Source organism: Marmota flaviventris, chromosome X (genome assembly GCF_047511675.1).
Source record: "Marmota flaviventris isolate mMarFla1 chromosome X, mMarFla1.hap1, whole genome shotgun sequence".
NCBI classification, from domain to species: Eukaryota; Metazoa; Chordata; class Mammalia; order Rodentia; family Sciuridae; genus Marmota; species Marmota flaviventris.
The window spans coordinates 64,218,962-64,231,701 of record NC_092518.1 but is presented as its reverse complement, the minus strand read 5'-3'; positions in this window follow the sequence as shown (position 1 = coordinate 64,231,701).

The window sequence follows — 12,740 nt, the reverse complement described above, 5'->3', positions numbered from 1 at the left end:
GGTTGGTTCCATAGTTTGGCTACTGTAAATTGAGCTGCTATAAACATTGATGTGGCTGTGTCACTGTAATATGCTGCTTTTAAGTTCTTTGGGTATAAACTGAGGAATGGTGGTTCTATTACAAGTTTTCTGAGGAATCTCCATACTGCTTTCCAGAGTGATTGTACCAATTTGCAGTCCCACCAGTGATGTATGAATGTACCTTATTCGCCACATCTTTGCCAACATTTATTGTTGCTTGTATTCTTTTTTTTTTTTTAAAGAGAGAAAGACAGAAAATTTTTTAATATTTATTTTTTAGTTTTCGGCGGACACAGCATCTTTGTTTGTATGTGGTGCTGAGGATCGAACCTGGGCCGCACGCATGCCAGGCAAGCGCGCTACCGCTTGAGCCACATCCCCAGCCCTGTTGCTTGTATTCTTGATGATTGCCATTCTGACTAGAGTAAGATGAAATCTTACAGTAGTTTTAATAGGCATTTCTCTAATTGCTAAAGATGTTTAACATTTTTTCTTATATTTGTTGATTGATTGTATTTCTTCTGGGAAGTGTTTGTTCAATTCCTTAGCCCATTTATTGATTGGGTTATTTGTTTGTTTGTTTGTTTGTTTGTTGGTGTTAAGTTTTTTGAGTTCTTTATATATCCTGGAGATTAGTGCTCTATCTGAGGTGCCTGTGGTGAAGATTTTCTCTCATTCTGTAGGCTCTCTCTTCACATGTTTGTTTCTTTTACTGAGAAGAAGCTTTTTAGTTTTAATCCATCCCATTTATTGATTTTTTTCTTTTTAATGCCTTTATTTTATTTATTTATTTTTATGTGGTGCTAAGGATCGAGCCCAGTGCCTCACACATACTAGGCAAGAGCTCTGCCACTGAGCTACAGTCCCAGCCCCATTTATTGATTCTTGATTGTACTTCTTGATCTTTAGGAGTCTTGTTAAAGAAGTCAGGTCCTAGGCTGACATGGTAGATATTTGGGCCTATTTTTTCTTTTATTAGGCACAGGGTCTCTGTTCTAGTGCCTAAGTCTTTGATCAACTTTGAATTGAGTTTTTTGCCAAGCGAGAGATAGGGGTTTAGTTTCATTTTGGTGCATAAGGATTTCCAGTTTTCCCCAGCACCATTTGTTGAAGAGGCTATCTTTTCTCCATTGCATGTTTTTGGTGCCTTTATCTTGTTCCAGTTCTTAGAGGGAATGCTTTTTTTTTTTTTTTCCTCGATTTAGAATGACATTGACCTTGGGTTTAGCATAGATAGATTTTACAATATTGAGGTATGTTCCTACTATTCATAATTTTTCTAGTGTTTTGAACCTGAAGGGGTGCTGCATTTTGTCAAATACTTTCTTAGCATCAATTGAAATGATCATATGGTTCTTTTCTTTAAGTCTACCGATGTGATGAATTATGTTTATTGATGTCCATATATTGAACCAACCTTGTGTCCTTTCCCTCCCTTTTAAGGAGAATTTTGTCAGATACAAAATTCTCAGTTGATAGGGTTTTTTTCTATCACATCATTTCTCCTCCTCCAAACCTTCTTGCATTGTCTCAAATGTGAGCTTATGAGGGATACCACATCTAAACCATAACACAAAATAACTCAATCCAGGTTCTTATGGATACTTTTGACATACTTTTGTACACCTTCACCTGTAATTCCTTACCCCAAGTTCACAGCCTTTTTTTTTTTTTTTTTTTTGGCTTAATATATGAGCTATTCCACTTTTCTTCAACTGATCCCTAATTTAGATGATACAGCCTCCTCAATCTCTCAATCTGCCCCCAGACAGTTCAGGACATTGCAAAAGGGTCCATTCTGCTCCATCCAGTTCAAGGAAGAGACTTGGGAATTGTACTACTGCTTTCTCCTGATTACACCATTTCATAGTTACTGTGCATTGAGGAAAAGGAAATCAGACTTTTGGAGGATTGGTTCATTAGCTTTGTGTTAAGATTAATTCTAGGAGAATCAAAATTTCACTGTGGTTCAACAATCAGAGTGGGGGCTTACTGACATCAGATGTACAATAGAATTTTAGCTCAAGTCCATCATACAGTGGGTTCAGTGGATCCCAGAACTCATCCTGTGGTTATTTTTTTCCCATTCTGGGATGCATAATTGGAATAGACATACTGGTAGAATTTGCTCCCATTAGTTCTCTGACCTGTAGTGTGAGAACTACTATAATGGAAATAACACAAATGGAAGCCACTAGAACTTCTTTTGCCTAGAAAAATAGTAAATAGTAGGGGCTGAGGTTGTGACTCAGCAGTAGAGTGCTCACCTAGCATGTGCGAGGCTCTGGGTTCGATCCTCAGCACCACATAAAATAAAAAAAAAATAAAGATATTGTATCCAACTACAACAAAAAATATTTTTAAAATAGTAAATGATAAGCAATACTACATTTCTGGAGAGATTTAGAGATTAGTACAATTTTCATATGAAGGATGCATGGGACTGGGGTTGTGGCTCAGTGGTAGAGCATTTGCCTAGCATGTGCAAGGCCCTGGGCTAGATCCTCAGCACCATATAAAAAATAAATTAATTAATAAAGGTATTCTGTCCAACAACAAATAAAATATAAATATTAATAACAAAAAAGGATGCATGGATGGTGGCCTCTACCACAACCCCATTCATTTCACCTATTCAGCCTGTGCAAAAAACAGATGGACATTGAAGTACAGTGGAAAATTGTAAGCTTAACTTAGTGATGACTCCAATTGCAGCTGCTGTACCAGCTGTAGTTTCATTGCTTGAGCAAATTAACTCATCCCCTGGAATCCAGTATGTAGCTATTTATATGGCAAATGCTTTTATCTCTGGATCTTTTCAAAAAGACCATCTGGAAGCAGTTTATTTTCAGCTAACAAGTCCAGCAATATACCTTTACTTTCCAAATTCAGTGATGTATCAACCCTCCATTACTGTTATGATTTAGTCTGCAGGGCCCTTGTTGCTTCTATCTTTCACAAGATATCACACTGGATCACTACTATGACATTATGCTTATTGGACTCTGTAAGCAAGAAGTAGCAACTACTCCAGACTTACTGTTAATATATTTTCATGTTATAGAGGTGAAAATGAATCCAACTAAAATTCAGAGACCTTCAACCTCACTAAAATTTTCTAGGAATCCAGTGATGTGGATATATTGAGCTATCCCTTCTAAGGTGAGAGATAAAATTTTGCATCTGGACCTTCCTATGACAAAATAATGAGGCTTAGTGGGCCTCTTTGGATTGTGAAGGCAACATTTCCTCATTTGGGCTTGCTACTCCAGCCTATTAACCAAGTGTTCTCAAAACCTGCTAATTTTGAGCGCAGCCCAGAACAAGAAAAGACTCTACAACAGGCCCATGCTGCCATGGAAACTGCTCTGCTATCATAGCTCAAGGACTTAGAATCTTGAAGCAAAATTTGCCCTGCCATCTTCTACAGATTACTATGCTTTTTCAGAGAAATAGTTTTTGACTTTCTACTTGGTTTTAGTAGGAACTGATTCTTAACCATGGGCCACAAGATTACCATATGACTAGAGCTGTCCACCATGAACTGAATGTTATCTGACCCAAGAAGCCCTAATGTTGCACATCATCACATGGAAATGGTATCCAAGGGATCAGGCTCAACCAAGCCCTAAATGTACAAGTAAGTTATATGAGAAAGTAACCCAAATGCCCATGGTCCCCAATCCATTTACGTTACTTTTTCTCCTTCAGCCCACACCTATCACTTTATGGAGATATCCCTACAACCAGTTGACTTAAGAAGAGAAAATTCAGGCCTACCTACTTTCCAAATGGTTCTACATAATATGAAAGTGCCATCCATAGTGGAAGACTGCAGCACTATAGCCCATTCCTGGGACATATCTGAAGAAAAAATATGAAGTGCCTACTTGTTAATTTATCTTAGAAGGAGAAATAACCAAACATGATATTATATTCCAATATATGGGCTACAGCCAATGGTTTGCTTGAATGATCACACAGTTGGAAGGAAAATGATTGGAAAATTAATGATAAAGAGGTCTGGGGAAGAGGTATGTAATAAATCTCTCAGAATGGCCCCTGGGTGAAAATTTGAAGACCTCGCTTCCCACATAAATGTGACCTCATCAGAGGATTTTAATAATCAGCTCAATAGGATGGCCAATTCTATGGACATCAGTCAGTCTCCTTCCCTTGCTATCCCCATTATTAACCACCAGATTCATAAATAATGAGGCTATGGGGTCATGGATAGTTTATGTATATACTCAGAAACACAGACTTTTACTCATCAAAGCTAACTACACTGTAGCCACTTGCTGGGAGCCATTAGCCAAGTAGGTATGACAATTTCCTTGCCAGCGTACCCCATGTTGCTGACATGTTGCAGCGACATTGAATGTAGGTGACCTTGCTCAAGGACCAAGGCAGATTAGGGTGTTCCCGGTTTTAAGATAATCGTGTTTAGGGCGTTCCCAGTTTAGGTTCCAGGTTTAAGGTTTAAGATTATTCCTGCTGGGAATAGGGCGTATCCTGCTGCCTGAGTTCCCCTTGAGTTCTCACAGGATTCAGACAGTATATTTTGGAGATAGAAGCCCAGTGGAGGTGGATTTGGGCAGAGAACGTGGATTTGGGCAGAGAACGTGGATTTGGGCAGAGAACGTGGATTTCCCCAGAACGTGATTGTAGACGGCTGGTGTGAGTTCGGGAATAAAGAGTTGCTGTTTGAATCTACAAGCTGTGTGGTGGCTCGTGATTTGATTTGTGCCCAGCCAGACTGCGGCAGCCACTGCCAAATGCACAATTTGCCAGGTTTAGAGACCAATGTTGAGTCTCTATATGTCTCCACTACAAAGAGTAAACAGTGTAGTGCAAGGTTAATTACATTGGGCCAATTCCATAATGGAAGGAGAAGCATTTGGTTCCCACTGGAATAGACGCTTCTTTTGTGTGTGTGTGTGTGTGTGTGTATTTGTATTCTATGCACATAATTTTTCAATTTTTCTGTCAAAACTACCATCCATGTATGTACAGAATGCCATATCCACCATTACTGTATTTCACACAGCATTACTCTTGATTAAGAAAGTCATTTCACAATAAATTAAGTATAGCAATGTGCTTGTATTCATGGAGTTTAATATTCGTACATGTTCCCCACTATCCTGAATTAGCTGGCTTGATAGAACAGTGGAATTGCCTGTTGTAAACTCAGTTACAGTATCAGCTAGGTACCAATACCTTAGAATGCTAAGGGAAGGTTCTCCAGGAAGCTGCATATGCTCTAAACCAGCAATCAGTAGATAATGTTTTTTCTCCCCTACCCGAGATTCATGGGTCCAGGAACCAAGGAATGGAAATGGGAGTGGTACCACACACAAATTCCCCTAGTGACCCACTAGCAAAAATTTTGCTTCCTGACTCTCTGATTTTCTTCTCTGCTTATTTAGATATCTTAGTTCCAAAGGAAAGAAAGCTACAACAAGAGACACAGTAATGATCCCATTGAAGTTAAAGTTAAGACTGCCATCCTAGATATTTTGGGATACTCATGCCTCTGAATCAATAGATTCAGTTGATTAATCCTGACTACTGAGGGAATGTTGGACTACTACACCACAATAGAGGTAAGGAAGAGTATGTCTGGAATCTAGAAGCTCCCTCAGGGCTTCAGTGCTACCATGATCTGTGATTAAAGTCATTGGAGAACTACAAAAATCCAATTCAGACAACAAAATTAATAGCCTAGATATTTAAATTATGAAAGTTTGGATCTTCAAACCAGGCTAGTTATCATGACCTGATGAGGTGCTTGCTAAGAGCAAAAGGAATATGGAATGCATAGTGGAAGAAAGCTATGATCATGTGACCAATTTTGAAAGGAGGACTGAAATTATTATGATTATTTCTTCCCTATTTTATTATGACTATGTTTCTGTATGCATATAAAATATCATTGTTTAATTATTTTTCTTATTTCTTCACCAAATAACAAAAGATCTATTAACTTTACATTATAGTATTTAAGTATTATTAACTACCCATCATATTTTTGAAGTTTTAACCATATTAAGAAAAGTAAACAGGGCTGGGACCAGAGCTCAGTGGTAGAGCACTTGCCTCCCAAATGTGAAGCACTGGATTCAATCCTCAGCACCACATAAAAATAAATACATAAAAGATATTGTGTCCATGTACAACTAAAAATAACTAAACATAAAAAAAGAAGCGTAAACATCACCCAAGAAGGATTACAATATTTTAAGTTGCATGCAAGATAGGTGTATCAGGTTAGGTGGAAGTATGATTTTGTAATGTCTTTATTTGGAGATTATGTTTTAAGGAGGCATATATCAATGTCAAATTGACAATGGGAGGACTGTGATAGTTATTTTTTTGTCAACTTGGCTGTAGTGCCCAGTTATTTGGTCAAACATCAGCCTACATGTTGCTCTGAATATTTTTTAAATAGAACTAAGATTTAAATCAGTAGATTTTAAATAAAACAGATTACTCTTCATAATGTGAGTGGATCTCATTTCACCACTTGAGTATTGTACCTTCCTGGGACATTTATATTGAGGGCTTATACACATCTAGCACGTGGTTTTCAGAAACATGACAGAGGTAAGAACAGTTCTTCTTCCTTCTTCCTTCTTTTCTAGACAAACTCTATATATTCAGGTATTGATTGAAACCACTTTTAAAGATCAGATTCTGCAGGGCTGTTGTAAAATACTGCTCACATGGATAATTCAAGTAATCAAATTCAAAATGGATTCTTACTGCAGATAGTCTGAAAAGAAATAAAATAATTTTAGTATTCAGAATGTTTCCTTGTAATAGTATTGTACCTTTATCCTGGATTCCTAAGTTATAAGATGTATAACAGCAAAACTCAAAAGCTATTCAAATAACTTTTTGTTCTGGTCAACACAGTCACTGAGTGATGCACCTCATAAATAAAATACTAATTTGCCAAAATGATTGTTAACCATAATTTCCAAAAGAAACAGCTAATGGAGTTCCAGCAAAAAGCCTGGTGAGAAATAGATTGCAGCTTTCTCTCCAGGTCCTCTGGGGCCCCTCTGGCCCCAAATCGGTTGGTGAACTGGGGGACCCAGGGACAGGCCTTGCTTCTGCCCTGCAAATACCCTGAGCTCCTGCTGTGACCAACTGCTGGCTGGCCCAGGCTGTGAAGGACCAGTGAGCCTTTCCATCTGCCTGGATGATCTGATGGCAGTGGTGACCTGTCAGACACTGGACCCCATGGTCTGCCAGTTCTCCTGGCCCAGTCCTGTCTGTCCCAGCCAAAGCTGCTGCTGAGGATGCTGAGTACATATAGAATGCCTGTATATATAATAATGAAAAGCTGCTCTCAACTTTCCCCCAAGCTTTTAAAACATTTGCTACATCTAGACATTCTAATTGTTAAGAGGTTGCTGATGTATGATAGGATTAGAAAATAATGTCTTGTAAACGCCCATTTATTTTAAAGAATCAGAAATTTCTTCTGGAAAAGACTTTGAAATGGAGTTGTTAGGACACCTCTAGGAGCGACACTTGTTTGTTCAGTGGGACATGGAGAAGACTTTGACTGTAAGAGGAAGAAGGAGGTCCTGTTCCAGACTGGTTATATGTAAAAGACAATTTTTGTATTATAACCATTTTTTTTAAGAGAGAGAGAGCATTTTAATATTTATTTTTTGGTTTTCGGCGGACACAACATCATTGTTTGTATGTGGTGCTGAGGATCGAACCCGGGCCGCACGCATGCCAGGCGAGCGCGCTACCACTTGAGCCACATCCCCAGCCCAATAACCATTGTTTTGTGTGTGCATTTTATTCCTCATTTCTGTATAGATATTCGACAATGCTAAGTACTTTTTTGGAAATGTCTAGACTTTCTAGATGTTTTAAAGTGCCTATTATATGTCAAAAGTACAAGTGGGAAACTATAACACTTTTTGTATATTTCTTTTTTGTTAAAAATCTTAGGAAATGTTCTGAGGGTACACTAACAAAACCCCCTGTTGAGTAGGACACATTATATGCTGGTTCTCCAGAGCACCATGCCAGTGTGCTTACAATGAGGCAAGAGTAAACACTGTTTCTTACATCTATGGGTTTTGTTTAAATTTGCTGTGTACTTAGTGTATACAAAGGACAAATGAATTCTAATCTACATCTAGTCTTTCTAGATGTTAAAGAAGTTGCCAGAGTGTGACAAAAGTAGAAGTAATGAACAAATTTTTTATGTTTTGTATTAAAAATTCCTAGAAAGGATTGTCTTCTGAAAATTTGAGCATTATAGCCCATTAGGTTGGTGAAGGGCCAGAATGCTCATATTTTGAAGACATTTTCAAAATATAACTATTGTTATGTGTGTGCAGTTCATTCAAGACTGTCATATACACAGTAGACAAATTGAGCCCTTACTTGAAACATCTAGTCTTTCTAGATGTATAGAAATGCCTGATGTATATTAAATGTAGAGGTAGTAAAATGTCAATTTGTAAATATCTTTTTGCTAAAATTCATAGGAAATATTGTCCTCAGGGAATGGAACTGCTAAACTACCTCTGTGAGTATTATAGGACCATCTGTACTTGTTCAGTGATGTGGAGGAGGTAGGAGGGAAGCAATTGCAAAAGGTAATATGTTAGTATGTTCATACTTGAACATTTTCAGACATCAGTTTTCTGTTTTGTGCATTTTGTTTTGCTGTGTATATAATGTATATAATGGAAAAATGAGTCCCAATTTTGTAACACCTAGTCTCTAGATGTTAAAGAGATTGGTATTGTATGACCAAGTAGTTAGTAAAATTAGAACATTTGTACATTGTGTTGAAATTCATAGGAAAGCTTGTCCTCTGCAAATAACTTTTGGATATGAATTTGTTCAACCATCTGTAAGCATTACATATACATGCACTTGTCCACTGGACTGAAAGTAGAAGAAGGAAGTGAGAAAAAAGGTTCAAGGACAAAATGGTCATATTAGAAGATACCTCAGATTATAACCATTGCTATGTGTGCAATTTTATTTTCCAGTGCTGTGTACATAGTGGACAGTTTCTTATGTGGAATATCTATTTAGTCCTTCTATATTTTTAGAAGTACTTTATATATTTAAAAGTACAGGTAATAGAATAAAACTTTTTATCTTTTTATAAATAGCTTTTAAAAACTGATGAGAAATACTGTGTTTGGAATTGTTAAACTACCTCTGAACAGAATACTATCCATACTTGGTCATTGGGTTGAAGGAGTTGGGAGAAAAGAAGATGCAAAAGGTGTTTTGTTAGGGTGTACAAGAAAATTTCAGCTTACCCATTTCCCTGTAACGTGCATTTCATTTAACTTTGCTATACTGTATGTATTGTGTATATATGGACAAATTAGTCCTAATTTTATAACATCTAGTCTCTAGATATTAAAGAGGTTGCCAATGTATGACAAAGGTAGAATTTGTAAACTAACGTTTTGTACACTTTGTGTAAAAATTCACAGAAAGGCAGTCTTCTGAAAAGGACTTTTGGAAGTGAAATTGTAACATCACATCTGAGTGACATATGTGCCTATATCATATGTAATATAGGAGACAGAAGTGGAAGAAATGAAGGATTCTAGGCCTGAATGATCTTACTTAGAAGACACTTTCAGAAATAACCATTGTTACATGTGTGTGGTTTATTCAACACTACTATGTACATAGTGGACAAATTTAAGTTCTTATTTGAAATAGCTAGTCTTCCTAGATGTTTAGAAGTGCTCAAAGTATGTTAAAAGTAGAGATAGTAAATAAAACATTTTATAGATAAAAAAGAAGCAGCTATTGTTAAGCTCTTATCGCGTGCCATTTTATTAAATTTTCATAGAAAACATGTGATATGATCATTATTTTCTAGATAAACAAAAGTGAGACTATTAATATTGCCAAAGGCAATAAATAGCAGAGACTGAATTTGAACCCAGGTCTCTCTGTCACCCACACAACTCTGCTTTCCAATAATGCCCTTGCCTTCAAAGTGGTTTACCTGCTATCCAAAAGCTTAATGATATGAAGGTGATAATCTTGAGAAATAATGAAAGTTAAGGTAGGAAAGTACAAAGAAGAAACATTGGAAGGGTCGTGAATGCCAAGCAGGAATTGTGCACATTTTCATCAAGAGCTACTTAGTGTTATATTAAAGTTCTTCAAAAGCAAATATAGGAGATGGAGGTACCAAAGTGGGAGGAAGTGGGGTTGGGGCTAAGTAAAACAAATATGAAATACCGAGGCATTCTCTGTAACAATAGGGAATCCAAGGAAGAAAATCAAATCAAAACAAGCAGATATATTTTATTTGTTTGTTTTGGTGCTGGGGATTACCCAGGGCCTTGTGCATGCGAAGCAAGCACTCTATCAAGTGAGCTATATTCCCAGCGCCAAAGTAAGCAGATATGATGGGGAGCAGAAACAGTTTAGTTTTGTTTGTTTTGTAACCAGGAATTGAACCCAGGGAAGCTTAACCACTGAGACACATCCCCAGAAATTTTTATGTTTTTATATTTGAGACAGGGTCTTGATAATTTGCTTAGGGCCTCACTAAGTTTCTGAGGCTGGCTTTGAATTTGTGATCCTCCCAAGCAGCTGGGATTACAGGTCACTGGGCCTGGCATTAAATATTTTTTTTGTTTTCATTTCTTTTCTTTCTTTTTTTTTTTTGCTTACTAATCATTTTATTCTTCTTTTTTATTTGTTTTAGTTATACATGATAGCAGAATGCATTTTGATTCATTGTACACAAATGGAGCACAACTTTTCATTTCTCTGATTCATGATGTAGAATCACACCACATGTGCCGTCATACATGTACCTAGGGTAATGATGTTCATCTCATTCCACCATTTTTCCTGCCCCCATGCCCTCTTTCCTTCCCTCCTTCCCCTTTGCCCAATCAAAGTTCCTCCATTCTCCCGTTCTTGTGGTTGAATATGATTTGGAGTTACATTGGTCATGTATTCTTACGTGAACACAGGAAAGTTATGTCCAATTCATTCTACTCTCTTTCCTATTCCCATCCCCCCTTCCATTCATTTCCCTTAAATACTTTTTAAAGCATTACTTGCTAGTTCTTTTTCAGATGATATTACAGGAAAGTTTTTTTTTTTTCAATACTGGAAGAGAAATTAATAAAATTAATTAAATAATAAAATATAAATAATAAAACAAATATTGACTGATCATAAAAACTATGTATATTGCTCTATGCTGGTTATATTATGGGATATATATAAATGAAAAAGGCATAGTCTTTACTGTCAAGAAAAGGAGATAAAAATATGTAAAATTGAGAATAAAATACATACAAATTAGTTTGATATTAACACAACCTCAAAGTAGAATAAATTAATGTTATGAGAAGGTTAAAACCTGGAGTATTACTATTGTAACCTTGAAATTGAAATTTGAGTTTTGTTAGTGTTTTTTAAATTTCACTTCATTTTTAACAGATACATAAAAATATAAATATCATAAATATATTAATGGGGCATCATATGATCTTACAACACATATATACATTGTGTAAAGTTTAAGTTGGGTTAAATAGATCTCTTCAAAAATTTGTCATTTTTATATTGAAAACATTCTAAATCTTTTTTCTACCTTTGTTAAATGTACACTACATTATTGTTATCTGTATTTACCCTAATGTACAATAGGTCATCAAAACTTCTTACTCTTATCTGACTGTAACCTAATGCTCACTTCATCAACTTTTCCCCATCCTTCCTCCCCTGTAAACTTCCCTGACTCTAATAACCACTATTTTACTATCAACTCATATGACATCAACTTTTTTGATATCCCACATATGAGTGAGATCACATGGTACTTGTCTTTCTAGGCCTGGCTTATTTCACATAATATAATGATCCCCAGTTCCACCCATGCTACTGCATATGACATGATTTAATTCTTTGTTATGGTTGAATAGCATTCCACTTTCTTTATATATCCATCAGCTAATGAACACTTAGATTGCTTCTATGTCTTGGTTATTATCAATAATGCTGCAATAAACATGGGATTTCAGATGTCTCTCATATATGGAATTATTTCCTTTGAATATATACTCTGTTATGAGATTGCTGAGTCATATGGTAGTTCTACTTTTAGTTCTTTGAGGAACTTTCATTTTGTTTTCCATCCAGGCTATACTAATTTATATTCCCTCAAACAATATGCAAAGGTTCCCTTTCCTCCATGTCTGTGCCAACACTATCATAACTCTTTTTCATAATAGCTATTCTTAGTGTAGTGAAGTGATATCTCATTGGGGTTTTGATTTGTGTTTCCTTGATAATTAATGATTTTGAACACTTTTTTCATATACTTGTTGGTTATTTTATGGCTTATTTAGGAAATGTATATTCAGGTCTATTGCCCAATTTTTAATCAGGTTATTCACTTTTTGCTGTTGAGATTTTGGAGTTTTTTATATAGTCTTATTTACCCCTCAACAGATGTTTTAATCAGCTTTTTCTCTGCTGTAACCAAAAGACCTGAGAAGAACAATTAGAGGAGAAATGCTTATTTGGGAATTCACAGTTTCAGAGATTTCAATCCATAGATAACCAACTCCATTCCACAGGGCCTTAGATGAGGAAGAACATTATGGCAGAAATGTGTAGCAGAGGAAAGCAGTGGGAAGCAGAGAGAAACTAATCTCAATTAACAAAATATA